A 13,710-nucleotide genomic window follows, 5' to 3' on the forward strand; every position below is an offset into this window, starting at 1 on the left:
AATGGAACTGGAGGAATCAACCTTTCTGACTTCAGATTATACTGCAAAGCTACAGTCATCAAGATAGTATGGTACTGGCACAAAAACAAAATATAGACCAATGAAACAAGAATGGAAGCCCAGAAATAAACCCATGCACCTACGGTTACCTTATTTTTGATAAAGGAGGCAAGAATATACAATGGGGCAAAAACAGCCTCTTCAATAAATGGTGCTGGGAATACTGACAGCTACATGTAAAAGAATAAAATTAGAACACCTCCTAACACCACACACAAAGATAAACTCAAAATGGATTAAAGACCTAAATGTAAGACCAGAAAGTATAAAACTCTTCGAGGAAAACATAGGCAGAACACTTGATGAAATAAATCAAAGCAATATCCTCTATGACCCACCTACTAGAGAAACAGAAATAAAAAGAAAAGTAAACAAGTGGGACCTGATTAAACTTAAAAGCTTTTGCACAGCAAAGGAAACTATAAGCAAGGTGTAAAGACAACCCTCAGAATGGGAGAAAATAATAGCAAATGAAACAACTGACAAAGGATTAATTTCCAAAATATACAAGCAGCTCATACAACTCAAGGCCAGAAAAACAAACAACCCAATCAAAAAGTGGGAAAAAGACCTAAACAGACATTTCTGCAAAGAAGACATGCAGATGGCTAACAAACACATGAGAAGATGCTCAACATTGCTCATTATTAAAGAAATACACATCAAACCTACAATGAGATACCACCTCACACTGGTCAGAATGGCCCTCATCAAAAAGTATACAAGCAATAAATGCTGGAGAGGGTGTGGAGAAAAAAGAATGCTCTTGCACTCTCGGTGGAAATTTAAATTGATATAGCCACTATGGAAGACAGTATGGAGATTCCTTAAAAAACTAGGAATAAAACCACCATATGACCCAGCAATCCCACTCCTAGGCATATACCCTGAGGAAACCAAAATTGAAAAAGACACAGGTAGCCCATTGTTCACTGCAGCACTATTTGCAATAGCTAGAACATGGAAGTAACCTAGATGTTCATCGACAGATGAATGGATAAAGAAGTTGTGTACATATACACAATGGAGTATTACTCAGCCATAAAAAGGAACACATTCGAGTCAGTTCTGATGAAGTGGATGAACCTAGAACTTATTATACAGAGTGAAGTGAGTCAGAAAGAGAAAGATAAATATTGTATTCTAACACATATATACAGAATCTAGAAGAATGGTACTGAAGAACTTATTTACAGGATAGCAATGGAGAAACAGACATAGAAAATAGACTGACGGACATAGGGAGAGGGGAGGAGAGGGTGAGATGTATGGAAAGAGTAACATGGAAACTTACATTACCATATGTATAATAGATAGCCAACGGGAATTTGCTGTATGGCTCAGGAAACTCAAACAAGGGCTCTATATCAACCTAGACGGGGGGAATGGTGAGGGAGATACGAAGGGTTTTCAAAAGGGAGGGGGACATATGTATACCTATGGCTGATTAATGTTGAGGTTTGACAGAAAACAACAAAATTCTGTAAAGCAATTATCATTCAATAAAAAAAAGACAAAAAATTTCCATCAAGTTAAAAACAGAGAAAATAATAAAACCAACATACCAGCAGCCTCCTTATACTAGCAACACACTGTCTATATTATTTCACCTCTAACATGCTCATGCCTACCACCCCGGGACCCCCAAGGTATTTTGAAGCAAGTTCAAGATTTCATGTCATTTTACTCATGAAATTTTAGAATATATCTCTAAAAAATAACTCAAAATCTTAACCACAATTCTGTTATCAAAAGCTAAAAAAAAATAATTATTTTATATAATCAGAAAAAAAAAGCAGAGACATTACTTTGCTGTCAAAGGTCTGTGTAGTCAAAGCTATGGTTTTTCAAGTAGTCATGTATGGATGTGAGAGTTGGATCATAAAGAAGGCTGAGTGCCAAAGAACTGATGCTTTCAAACTGTGGCGCTGGAGAAGACTCTTGAGAGTCCCTTGGATGGCAAGGAGGTCAAACCAGTCAATCCTAAAGCAAATCAACCCTGAATATTCATTGGAAGGACTGATGCTAAAGCTGAAACTTCAGTACTCTGGCCACCTGATGTGAAGAGCTGGCTCATCGCAAAAGACCCTGACTCTGGGAAAGATTAAGGACAAGAGGAGAAAGGGGCGACAGAGGATGAGGTGGTTGGATGGCATCACTGACTCAATGGACTTGAGTTTGAGCAAACTTGGAGATAGTGAAGGACAGGGAAGCCTGGTGTGCAGCAGTCCATGGGGTTGCAAAGAGTCAGAAATGACTTAGTGACTGAATAACAACAGCCTTTAAAGATACAATAATGAGAATGTTGTCTGACATCTAATCAAAGACAGTAGACTCCAGAAGTCATTGGAATGGCTTCTTTAAAATGCTGAAAGAAAAAAAAAATTATTCAAAATACATACTTCAAAGATGAAAGAAAATTAGATATTGTCCCACAAAGAAAAGCTGAGAGAACTTGGCTCCTGCTGACTTTCATTACAAGGAATCATAAAAAGTTCTCAGGCAAAATGGAAATGATTTTTCTACAGGAAGCACAGTTTTTCATTATTTTATCATTATGTTTAGCATCTTTGCATATTATTATTTGTCTGGAATTCTTAATATTTTCCTAGGATTTATACCCTAAAGTGGAATTACTAAGGACAAAGAATATGATTAGAAATGTTATTTTTACAACAACAAAAACTGCTAGTTCAGTTCAGTTAGTTCAGTCGCTCAGTCATGTCTGACTCTTTGCAACCCCATGAACCACAGCACGCCAGGCCTCCCTGTCCATCACCAACTGCCAGAGTCTACTCAAACCCATGTCCATTGAGTCAGTGATGCCATCCAACCATCTCGTCCTCTGTCATCCTCTTCTCCTCCTGCCCTCAATCTTTCCTAGCATCAGGGTCTTTTCAAATGAATCAGCTCTTCGCATCAGGTGGCCAAAGTATTGGAGTTTCAGCTTCAACATCAGTCCTTCCAATGAACACCCAGATCAATGAACACTGATCTGCTTTAGGATGGACTTGTTGGATCTCCTTGCAGTCCAAGGGACTCTCAAGAGTCTTCTCCAACACCACAGTTCAAAAGCATCAATTCTTCAGTGCTCAGCTTTCTTCACAGTCCAACTCTCACATCCATACATGACCACTGGAAAAACCATAGCCTTGACTAGACGGACCTTTGTGGACAAAGTAATGTCTCTGCTTTTTGATATGCTGTCTAGGTTGGTCATAACTTTCCTTCCAAGGAGTAAGCATGTTTTAATTTCATGGCTGCAATAGTGATTTTGGAGCCAGAAAAATAGTCAGCCACTATTTCCAATGTTTCCCCATCTATTTCCCGTGAAGTGATGGGACCAGATGCCATGATCTTAGTTTTCTGAATGTTGAGCTTTAAGCCAACTTTTCCACTCTCTCTTTCACTTTCATCAAGACGCTCTTTAGTTCTTCTTCAGTTTCTGCCATAAGGGTGGTGTCATCTGCATATCTGAGGTTATTGATGTTTCTCCTGGCAATCTTGATTCCAGCTTGTGCTTCCTCCAGCCCAGCATTTCTCATGATGTACTCTGCATATAAGTTAAATAAGCACGGTGACAATATACAGTCTTGACGTACTCCTTTTCCTATTTGGAACCAGTCTGTTGTGGTATGTCCAGTTCTAACTGTTGTTTCCTGACCTGTTTCTCAAGAGGCAGGTCAGGTGGTCTGGTATTCCCATCTCCTTCAGAATTTTCCACAGTTTATAGTAAGTGGATCTATCTCTTTGCCAAATTTCCCTCAGTATATTGAGGGCTATCATCAGTGTGAACTTACTGTGAGTTACAAGTTTAAGGAAGCCTATATTAATAATTGCAAATAAAATGCATCAGCCTTATTTCCCTCATCATTTCAGAAAAGTTTTCAGCTGGGTCGGCAGGTACAGACAACTCTTCACTTTAAGACAATGGTCCTCAACTCTGAACATTAACATCTCCTATTTCATAGAAATACTATTAATTCTTAAAACTGAATGCTTTAATGTGAATTGATATGAACTCAGTTTTGTATGAATCCTCAGGGACAGACATGCACATCTATATATCTATATTTTTAAAAATTCTCAGGTAATTCCAGTGTGTAGTCAGACTTAAAGGATCACTGCTTTAAATTTTTTAAAAGTTTGGTCAGTGTTTAGTAGCCAGATAGATTTTAACTGTTGACCTGTGAAGTACCTTTGACTTTTGCTTTCTTAGGACTTGTATTTACTTCTGATCATGGTTATACTTCAAAACTAGGATTGATGGATAAAATACAAGATGGTCAATTAAACTGGAATTTCAGATAAATAGCCAATCATTTTTTAGAGAATGTATGTCCCAAGCATTGCAGATGATATGCTTATCCTAAAAATGATTGGTTGTTTACCTGAAATTCAAATTTAACTGGATAGTCTGTGTTTTTACTTGCTAAATCTGCTATGCTCATCATAGTTACACTTCAGGACACTCTCAATTTTCTGTGGTATTTTCCTGCTTTTGCTGAGGACTGGTGTTGGGACTCTTCATTTTATGAAGACGTTTGTGTCTACAGTAGATTTCAGCCTCATATTCTTTCTACCCAGGGCAGAAACTGCATTCACCAGACTTCTGAAATCAGTCCACAAAGAAGCTTTCAACACACTCCATGAAGTCTTGGTGGCCCGGTGGCTCATCCTAACATCTGTTGTGGGAAGCTTTGCTTTGGTGTAGGAAAGGGTTCCCAATGGCCACAAGGTTTGTAATAGCCTCTTTAGACAGAGAAGAATCTTCTGGTGCTTCTGCCTGCTGGTGAACAGAATGTGTGGTGTGGAGTAGGCATTGTTCAGACAGCAGTCACTGGAACTCCTGATAGCTGTGTGCAGATAAGGGGAGCTGCTGCCCATTACCCCAGGAAAAGGGTACAACAGGGCATGTTTTTTGTTTTGTTTCTGAGTGTGTGTGTGTTTAAAAAATGTTGCTTCTCGCTTTAGTAAGTCAGTCTCAGAGGGGGTGAACCAAATTGTACAAGTTGCCCTGGGGTGGGCGGAGGGAGAGGGGTCTCTTGTGTATAAAAGTATTTGGACCTTAAATTTAGTGGCTCCCTGAGACTTGAAGTCAGGGGCACTTGGTGAGTCAAATGAAAAGAGACTGGCTAGAAAGCAAAGGGGAGTCTGGAAGCCATGTTGGATTCAGGGCCTGCCACCCCTAGAGCGATTTGGTGAATGTTAGCTAAGCATACGGAGAAGGCAATGGCACTCACTCCAGTACTCTTGCCTGGAAAATCCCATGGATGGAGGAGCCTGGTGGGCTGCCGTCTATGGGGTCGCACAGAGTCGGACACGACTGAAGTGACTAAGCAGCAGCTAAGCATATGGATGAGAACTGGAGAACTGAAGTCTCAGAGCCCCACCAGGGGACCCCACTGTAGCTCAGAGGGAAACTGAGCCAGTCAGAACATGCCACCAGCACACCTCCTGAAGCTGAAAGAGTGACTTTCAATAGTGACATCTAGTGGTGGCATCTCACAATGGCAGCAGGGAGCTGAGCCTTTTCTTTATCCACCTGGTGCCAGGAAGCAGGACCCATAGGGTAGGCTTCTTAGGCAGGGGAGGAGGGAGGGCTTCTGTACAGAAAGTACAGAAGGGTAGGTGGGTGCTTAGACAGTTATGGCAAGCGGCTCAACTGGGTTCATATCCTTGTTCTGCCCCTATGAGGAAATGACAAGTTACTGCATTTCTTTCTGTTACAGCTTCTCTATCTGCAGAATGAGGATAATAATAGTACCTATCTCCTGAGGCTGTTGTGAGGGTTAGATGAGTTATGCATGCTAGAATAGTGCTTGGACATAGTAAGTGCTCAGGAAATTGTGCACGCTGATGTTAATGCTGTTAGAGATAAAAAGAGATGAGACGATGTTGGTGCCCAAGTGAACTGATGCCATAACAAGCTCAGAGAAAGAAGCCCTAATTCTCGTTTTGCAGATGATGTGCTGAGTTTCAGAGATGAAAGTGACTTGCCCAGGTGCATGTCACGTGACTTTATGGACATGATTTGAACTCTGGTCCTCTAATCTGACTTGTGTTTTCCTTGAAGCTTGAAATGACCTAACCTAAAAACCAGGTCTCTGTGATTCTTCGAGCATGATAGGAATCAGATCCAAAGTTATTTTTATGGCAAATGAATCTGAAGCTGAAGTGAACTCCATGGAAGAAAAAAAAAGCCCCATTTATATCACCTCTGATTTTTTATCCTTGACCCATTGTTTCTCTTCCATCTTCAGTGCCTCTGCCTTGGCATGACCCTCGTCTCTTACCTGAACTCTATAGTCATCTCCTAGCCCCCTGGTCCTTCTCCCCTCTGTGCATCTAGAACCATGGTCCTTCTAAACCGCACCCCCACCTCGAGCCTTCCAGTGTCTCCTCACCTCTGAGGCTGTCCAGACAGCTGGGCTGTGTGCAGTCAAACCCCAGTCTCTCAGACTCTTTTCCTGCTACTTTGCTCAGAGCTGGATTCTCTTTCTTTATCTAATCAAAGCATGTGGACCCTTCTGTAGTACCACTCACTGTGCTGTATTGTAACCATTGTTTGCGCTCAGTGGCTCCAGGAGACTGCGCATTCTTTGAATGCAGAGATCATATCTGACCCCCTGGTGTCCCTCAGTGTCTGGTAGATTATCATGCTACGAAGTGTTGATGAATGGGACCCATCATCCTTGGGCTTATTTAGGTTGCAGAGGTGGCCACTCCTTGAGCTTAGGGTAACATGCAACTCCTTAGTGTATTATGGGTGGTAGGAAATAGATGGGAAGAAAACAAATGGCCCTTATCCACTATACTGGTGTGAAAATTCTGTATCTTTTAAGAAACCTGAAACATTGCAGTCTGGCTCTGTATAAGAGCTCTTTAGTCAATAACCAGACAAACCAAAAGTTTATAATTGCCAGAACTTATGGAGGTACTTCGTGGTGATATCAGCAACAGCTGAAGTTGGAAAGCTTAGAGGCAGGTTCCAAAGAGCAGTGACAGCCAGAGCCCTGGGGTTCTCTGAGGAGCTGTATGGGCATGGTGGGGACCCACGGCAGCCCAGCAAGCCTGCCAAGCTGACTGCCTGGCTTCAATCCCGGCTTGGTTACACTGGCTGTGTGCCCTGGGCAACCTGCTCCGCCTCTCTGTGACAAAGTTTACTGTTTACCATCAGATCAGATCTGTCTCCTGGGCAGACTAGTTCATGAGGAAATATGCCCCCTTTTCCCGTCTGTCCCTTGCCTCACCACCTCTGCTTTTCGTGGTAGAGGCGATCCTTCTCCAGCGGATCTTCCCATCCCAGGAATTGAACCGGGGTCTCCTTAAAACCGTGAACTGGGTTTTAAGACGGGAGGGGACCTGGTTTCTGGATTCTGATTGTCGTCTATCAACTCTATGAACCTCTTGGGGCCCAGGGTCTTCTGTTAAATAAGATAGTTGAACTAAGGTGATTGCTCAGGATCATCCAGCTCCAGATTGTTTGTCGCGTCATCTCATCCCCCATTGCTGACTCAGAGCTGACCGTTCATCATCCACTTGAAGAAGGTGGCAAGGAGAGCCCCCATCTGCTGTGGTTGAGGGAAGCTCAAGAGTACCAGAGGGAGTTGAGGGAGCTGGAGTACCAGCTCCACATTACATCATTGAGATGTGATGCCAGCTGCTCAGCTAGTGAGTCCCGCCTCCCCACCTTGCTGCTGCTGATGCAGAGGGTCTGAATGTTCCTAATGGGGTAGGTGATGATCACTCCTTGGGTGTCCGGTGTGGGCTCAGGGGATCTTGTCCAGTTGCCAGTTAAGCAACATTTCAGCAAAACGGAGACTGGCCTCTTGCTTGCCTTGCACACCTTGGGGAGTAGGATGTGGGGGCTGCGAGCGTGTGAACCCTCAAGACACCAACCAGGGATTCTGGTTCCTAAGACCTCTGGAACCAGTCCTGTCAGGGACTCAAGTCTTCAGTTTTTCTCCAATACTATGAGCTTCCCCAGCTCCAAATCATTTCTTTCTTTAAAAAAAAAATTGCTTCAGTTAGCTAGAGTCAGTTTCTGTGTCTTAGAATCAAAGAGCCCAGCGCCACCGGGTGGGAGGGATTTGGTCAGATGACTCGTGGGTCTCTTCATCCCTGGCACATGTTGAATGAGTGAGTCAATGAACGACAGACTGAAGGAATGAAACCAGCTCTCCTCTAGTCTGAGCTCCGAGAGAAAGTAAAATTAGGGTGGGGGGAAAGAAGGTGAGGAATGTGACTCCATGCGAACTCCAGCCAGACTGAGAAGCTTGTTGACTGGACCAGGACTCGGATGGACACCAGGAAACCTGCCCCAGTAAGAGCTTCTTTGGTGACTGGTCGGTGACCTTAGGAAAGCCATGTCACCTCCCTCGATCCCATTTTTCTCTCTCAAAAGAAAAGGATTATGCCATGCTGTTTGCTCATCCCTCTTCTGTAGCTAAATGAAAATGCACGCATGAATAACAGCAGGCTTGGGGCAGCCCGCGTGGAGTGCTTCCTGTTGGGCTGTGAGCGATCTGAGGAAGCCGTTTCCATCTTGGTAATTGGGGACAGATGCTTCAGTGCAGACCCTGCTGACTCATCAACAGCTCTGCCTTCCTCCAGGCTGGGCTGGGGTCAGTTCTGAGCTGGTACCATCTGCCTTCACAGAAGCGCCTTGCCAGGGTGGTGCAGAGCGGGGAGGCGGAGGAACACGTATTTAGGGAGAGCACAGAGGCATTCTGAAGGATGGGGAGTTTTTCTAGCTGGTGTGAAGATTTACTGGAAATAAATCACAATTTCTAAGAAGAAATTGGATAAATGAGTGTCTACACATGGAATTCAGAAGGGCTATGAAATGCATATGCATTTGGAACAGGAAATGTTCCGCAGCGCCCGAGCACGATGTTTCCTGGCTGTTTGGGGGCTGTCTCGGGGCTGCCTCGGGGCTGCAGGACCAAGCTCATGAACCGGGCAGTACTGAGGTTTGGGAAAGCGGGCTAACGGCTCTCTTAACCTCGTGCCCTTCGGTGCTTTCTGCTTCCTCCGCCTTCTGTTTGCCTCTGCCGTTCTTCCTGGTCCCCCATTCTTCCAGTTTCAGCCTCTGGTTTCTGCATGCTGCCTTCTCTGTGAGAACCCATTTTGGTTGCAAATGACTGACACTCAACCATAGCAACTTGGGGACACAGAGAGACTCTATTGGCTCCTGAAGTCAAGTCCTAAATTTGAACCACCAAATCTTCCAAAGAGAAGGGTACAGCTGGGCTTCAGGAATGGCTGGAACCAGGGCTCGGATCTGCTGGCCGTCTCATCTTTGCTTTTCTCTGTGATGGTTTCACTGTCTCTCACCATAGTCCAGCTTCTGCCACATCCCACATGGGAAACACGGCTGCCAACAAGGCCCTCGGCTCACTTTCTGCAGTTCCCACTACTGGAGAGGGGCTGGCTTTTGCTTTGGATCCCAAGGTAAATTAAGTAGGAAACCCAATTGGCTAAAAAATCACAGCTTAAAATCATGCCTGTCCTAGCTCTGCCAATGACTACTGTGTGACCTTGCAAAATTTACTTTGCCTCTCTGAACACCAGTTTTCTCATCTAAGGAATGGCGATGAACAGAGTTCCCAGATCAGAGGCACTTATCACCTAGTAGTTGGGAATAGAGAGGCTCTGGGGCCAGACTGCTCTGTTCCAATCGTACTTTTGCTCCTTAGAAGCAGTGTGACCTTGGGCTGGTCCCCCAATCTCTGGGTGCCCTAGCTTCCTCATCTCTAAAATAGGAGCAATAATAGCACTTACTCGTGGGGCTGTTTGAGGATTAAGGGAGTTCCCTTCCCCAAAGAACATGGCACAGTGAGTGCATCTCCCAAGCCATCAGTGCTGGCATCTGTCTGCTCCTTGCTGCCTCTATAGCTCTTGATGACTTTTTTTCGGCGTCTCTCCATGGCTGCAGCTTAAGTAAAATAGACGGTGACTTGATTACTCAGCTGGTGGCCACTCTACTCCTGTTACTGCTACTCAAGAACATGAGTAAGAACCAAGATGTTCTTATAGGAATAAAGTTGAATGTCTTCTAATTTATATTTTAAAAGTGATTGTTCTTGAGCCTTAGTTCCCTATTATTAATGGATTATTTTTAAGGACAGATTCTGAGCTCTGTGTCAAGTGGTTCATATCCATCGTTTAATCGTCACAACACAGCAAGGCAAGTGTCCTTAGCCCTGTTTTGCAGATTCAGGACGTGTGCCTCAGAGGAGAACAGTAACTGCCTAGAGATCACACGTCTGGCTTATGGAGAAGCTGAGATTCAGAACTAGGCCCTCCCATCTGCTTCTCCACTCTGAGTTGAAGGCCTGCTTGCATGTAAGCTGATCCTCTGCTGGTTGGGGTTTCGTCTTGTTCACCTGTGGCCCAGCAGCTTTCTCAGGATACATGATAGACTCTGAGTGTTGGACATTGTGCCTCAAGTCTCAGTCCCCCTCCCGTCTCTTCCAGAGGTCAGGGGACGCAGCAGGGGCTCTGCAAAAGCCCCCCGACTCTGGAGACATGGGTGGAGGATACCGATGAAAAGAGCATGTCAGTTCCGCTTCTCACCAGGAGGTGGCGCCAGTCTACGGACCAGGCCAGGTCACCAGAGCTGTTGTTCCCGGCTTGGAGCTGGCAGTGCAGCCTCAGGCCTCCTCAGAGCCCTCACTGGAGAAGCACCAGTTATTGGCATTATCTAGGGGGCGAGTGGCAAGGAGAGAGACCCAGGGGAGCAGCAAGAGAGCAGCACGGAGTGCAGCTAAAGTGCACCGAGGGCTCAGGGCTCCTGCTTCCCTGGGGACTGCCAGGATGACCATACAGCCCCAGCCCTGTGATGCTTGGGGAGCTGGGCCACCCTGGGCCAGGCAACAGGATTTTTCTGAGCTTGAGATGCTCTGAGCACAGCCTATACCCTGAATGTGAACAGTAAGAAGTAATAACTGAGGCATATCCCAGCACAGGGCTGGGGCTGTGTGTGTGTGTGGAGGGGTGGTGGGGAGAGGACCCTGGGACCCAGGCCTTCAGGCATGGAGGGCTGCATATCAGGCCTGGGACATAATGTCCAAATCAGAGCATGTGTACGATGAGGGAACCCCCCGACAGGATGCACGACAGGCCGAAACAACTCTTGTGAATTATGTTTGATGAACCATCATTCCATAAGGTAACTACCGCGTCTTCACATGTGTGCATGCCAGGGCTTCAGAACAGAAGAAGTCTGAGCCTCCTCCACCTCCCAGAGCCCAGTGCACTCAGTGTCCCCGGCCCTGTCGTCTTTCTGCACACGGAACCTCGAGGTCCTTGACTCTTGTCTGATTGGTCTTCCTCCACCTGGCAGGAGGGAACCACGTGACTCCAAGTTCCCCTCTATCTCTGTTTCCTTAAAAAAATAAGATGTAGAATCCTCTTCAGAGATGTGGGGCTACTGAGAGCCACCTGATTTAGGACTACTATTTATCCATTCACTCCATCCATTCATTCATTCATTCATTCATGACCAATCACCGCCACGTGCCAGGACCCCTGGCAGGGGCTGAACTCAACAGATACAGCCCACTGCTTCAGCAGGCTCTGAGGTTTAGTGGGGGAAACAGACAGTTGAGAAGGCAATTGCTACACAGTATGAGAAGTGCCCCAGTGGGGAAAGTACACAAGAAATATCATGGAGAGCTTCCTGGAGGAAGAGGCACCTAAGGTGAGGGGGAGTCAGCCAGGCTTGAGAAATGCGGGGTGAAATTGGACAGAGGGCTTCAGTACCTCCTTGTTTAGCAGGTGGAAAGCCGGTTTTTTCTCCCGCCTTGGTTGCTCTCATCACAGGGACCCACTGCCTGCGGTGGCAGGAAGTCCACTTCCATCTGTCCATGTCACTGCAGTCTCTTGTGCGAAAAATCAAGAATCTCAAAGGGACTTCCCTGGTGGTCCAGGGGTTAAGACTCCATGCTTCCAATACAGAGAGCACAGATTTGATCCCTGGTTGGGGAACTAAGATCCCACATGCTGCATGGTGTGGCCAAAAATAAAATATATTTAAAGATGTTAAATTTCATAGTAATCTGATATAATCATTTATTTAAAAATACATGAACAATCTTTAAGTCTATTCTGTACATCTGATAAAATTTCATTCTACCATTTTTTATGCTTGAAAATCTTATTAGAGATTACTTTATCTTGCATCTCTGCAATAAAATTAAACACACACAAATTTAAAAAAATTTTATTTCTTGTGATCATATCCTAGATTAAGCTATATTATAATTTTAATGAATATACAAGTGAGCAAAGCCATATGAGTAAATTAAAATTTTTATAAATAAGTATAAATGTAAAAAGGAAATTCATTTCTTAATAATAGAAACTGAGCATTTAAATATTATTTGGTTCATTTATCCATTGTGGAATATTACTAATTGCTAGAATGAGAAAGAGGTCAGTTAATTTCTCTTTTTATTGAATATTTTTATGGAGGTAAGCACTGGAAAGTCTTGTTCACATAAACAGTAGGAACGGATGTATTTTATTGTAACGTTGTCATATATATCATTCTTGGAACTTTTTATGGATGACATTCTTAAAAATCAATGATCTATCATCAAAAACCACTTTTAACATTACATCAGCTAATAGTTTGACTAAGTCCTCAAGTTTTGTTGAAAGCCAAGAATTAGAAATCATTGATTTGCAAAGGATTTGCAACCCAATCATTAGAGTAATTAATGTTCTCAGTTTCTGGGAAGTATATCAAAAAGGCTATGTACTGAGACCTATCAAATAACTATTAATTATCCTCTCATTCCTTTACAGAGGAACTTTTTAAAAACTGATATTCCCAAAAAGAGTTGGGAAATATGCTTAAATTTCAGTTTACCTTTACCATCTTTGTATTTTTGATGAAATGCTTTTGTCTCAGTGAATGCTTTAAACACATTTCCATCTAAACCTTGGAAAATGTTCACCAGATATTCTAGGTGCAAAGCTAATTGTCATTGTCAAACTAATTAACCAAGTCAAGTTTACTTATTTCAAAATATGACACACACTCAGGAAAGTTCACTATGTAGAACTTTCTGTTCAATTCAGTTCAGTCGCTCAGTCATGTCCGACTCTTTGTGACCCCATGAATCACAGCACGCCAGGCCTCCCTGTCCATCATCAACTCCCGGAGTTCACTCAGACTCACGTCCATCGAGTCGGTGATGCCATCCAGCCATCTCATCCTCTGTCATCCCCTTCTCCTCCTGCCCCCAATCCCTCCCAGCATCAGAGTCTTTTCCAATGAGTCAACTCTTCGCATGAGGTGGCCAAAGTACTGGAGTTTCAGCTTTAGCATCACTCTTTCCAAAGAAATCCCAGGGCTGATTTCCTTTAGAATGGACTGGTTGGATCTCCTTGCAGTCCAAGGGACTCTGAGGAGTCTTCTCCAACACCACAGCTCAAAAGCATCAACTCTTCAGCGCTCAGCTTTCTTCACAGTCCAACTCTCACATCCATACATGACCACTGGAAAAACCATAGCCTTGACTAGACGGACCTTTGTTGGCAAAGTAACGTCTCTGCTTTTGAATATGCTATCTAGGTTGGTCATAACTTTTCTTTCAAGGAGTAAGCATCTTTTAATTTCATGGCTGCACACCATTA

This window comes from Bison bison, unplaced genomic scaffold (assembly GCF_000754665.1).
Source record: "Bison bison bison isolate TAMUID 2011002044 unplaced genomic scaffold, Bison_UMD1.0 scf7180017864029, whole genome shotgun sequence".
Lineage (NCBI taxonomy): Eukaryota > Metazoa > Chordata > Mammalia > Artiodactyla > Bovidae > Bison > Bison bison.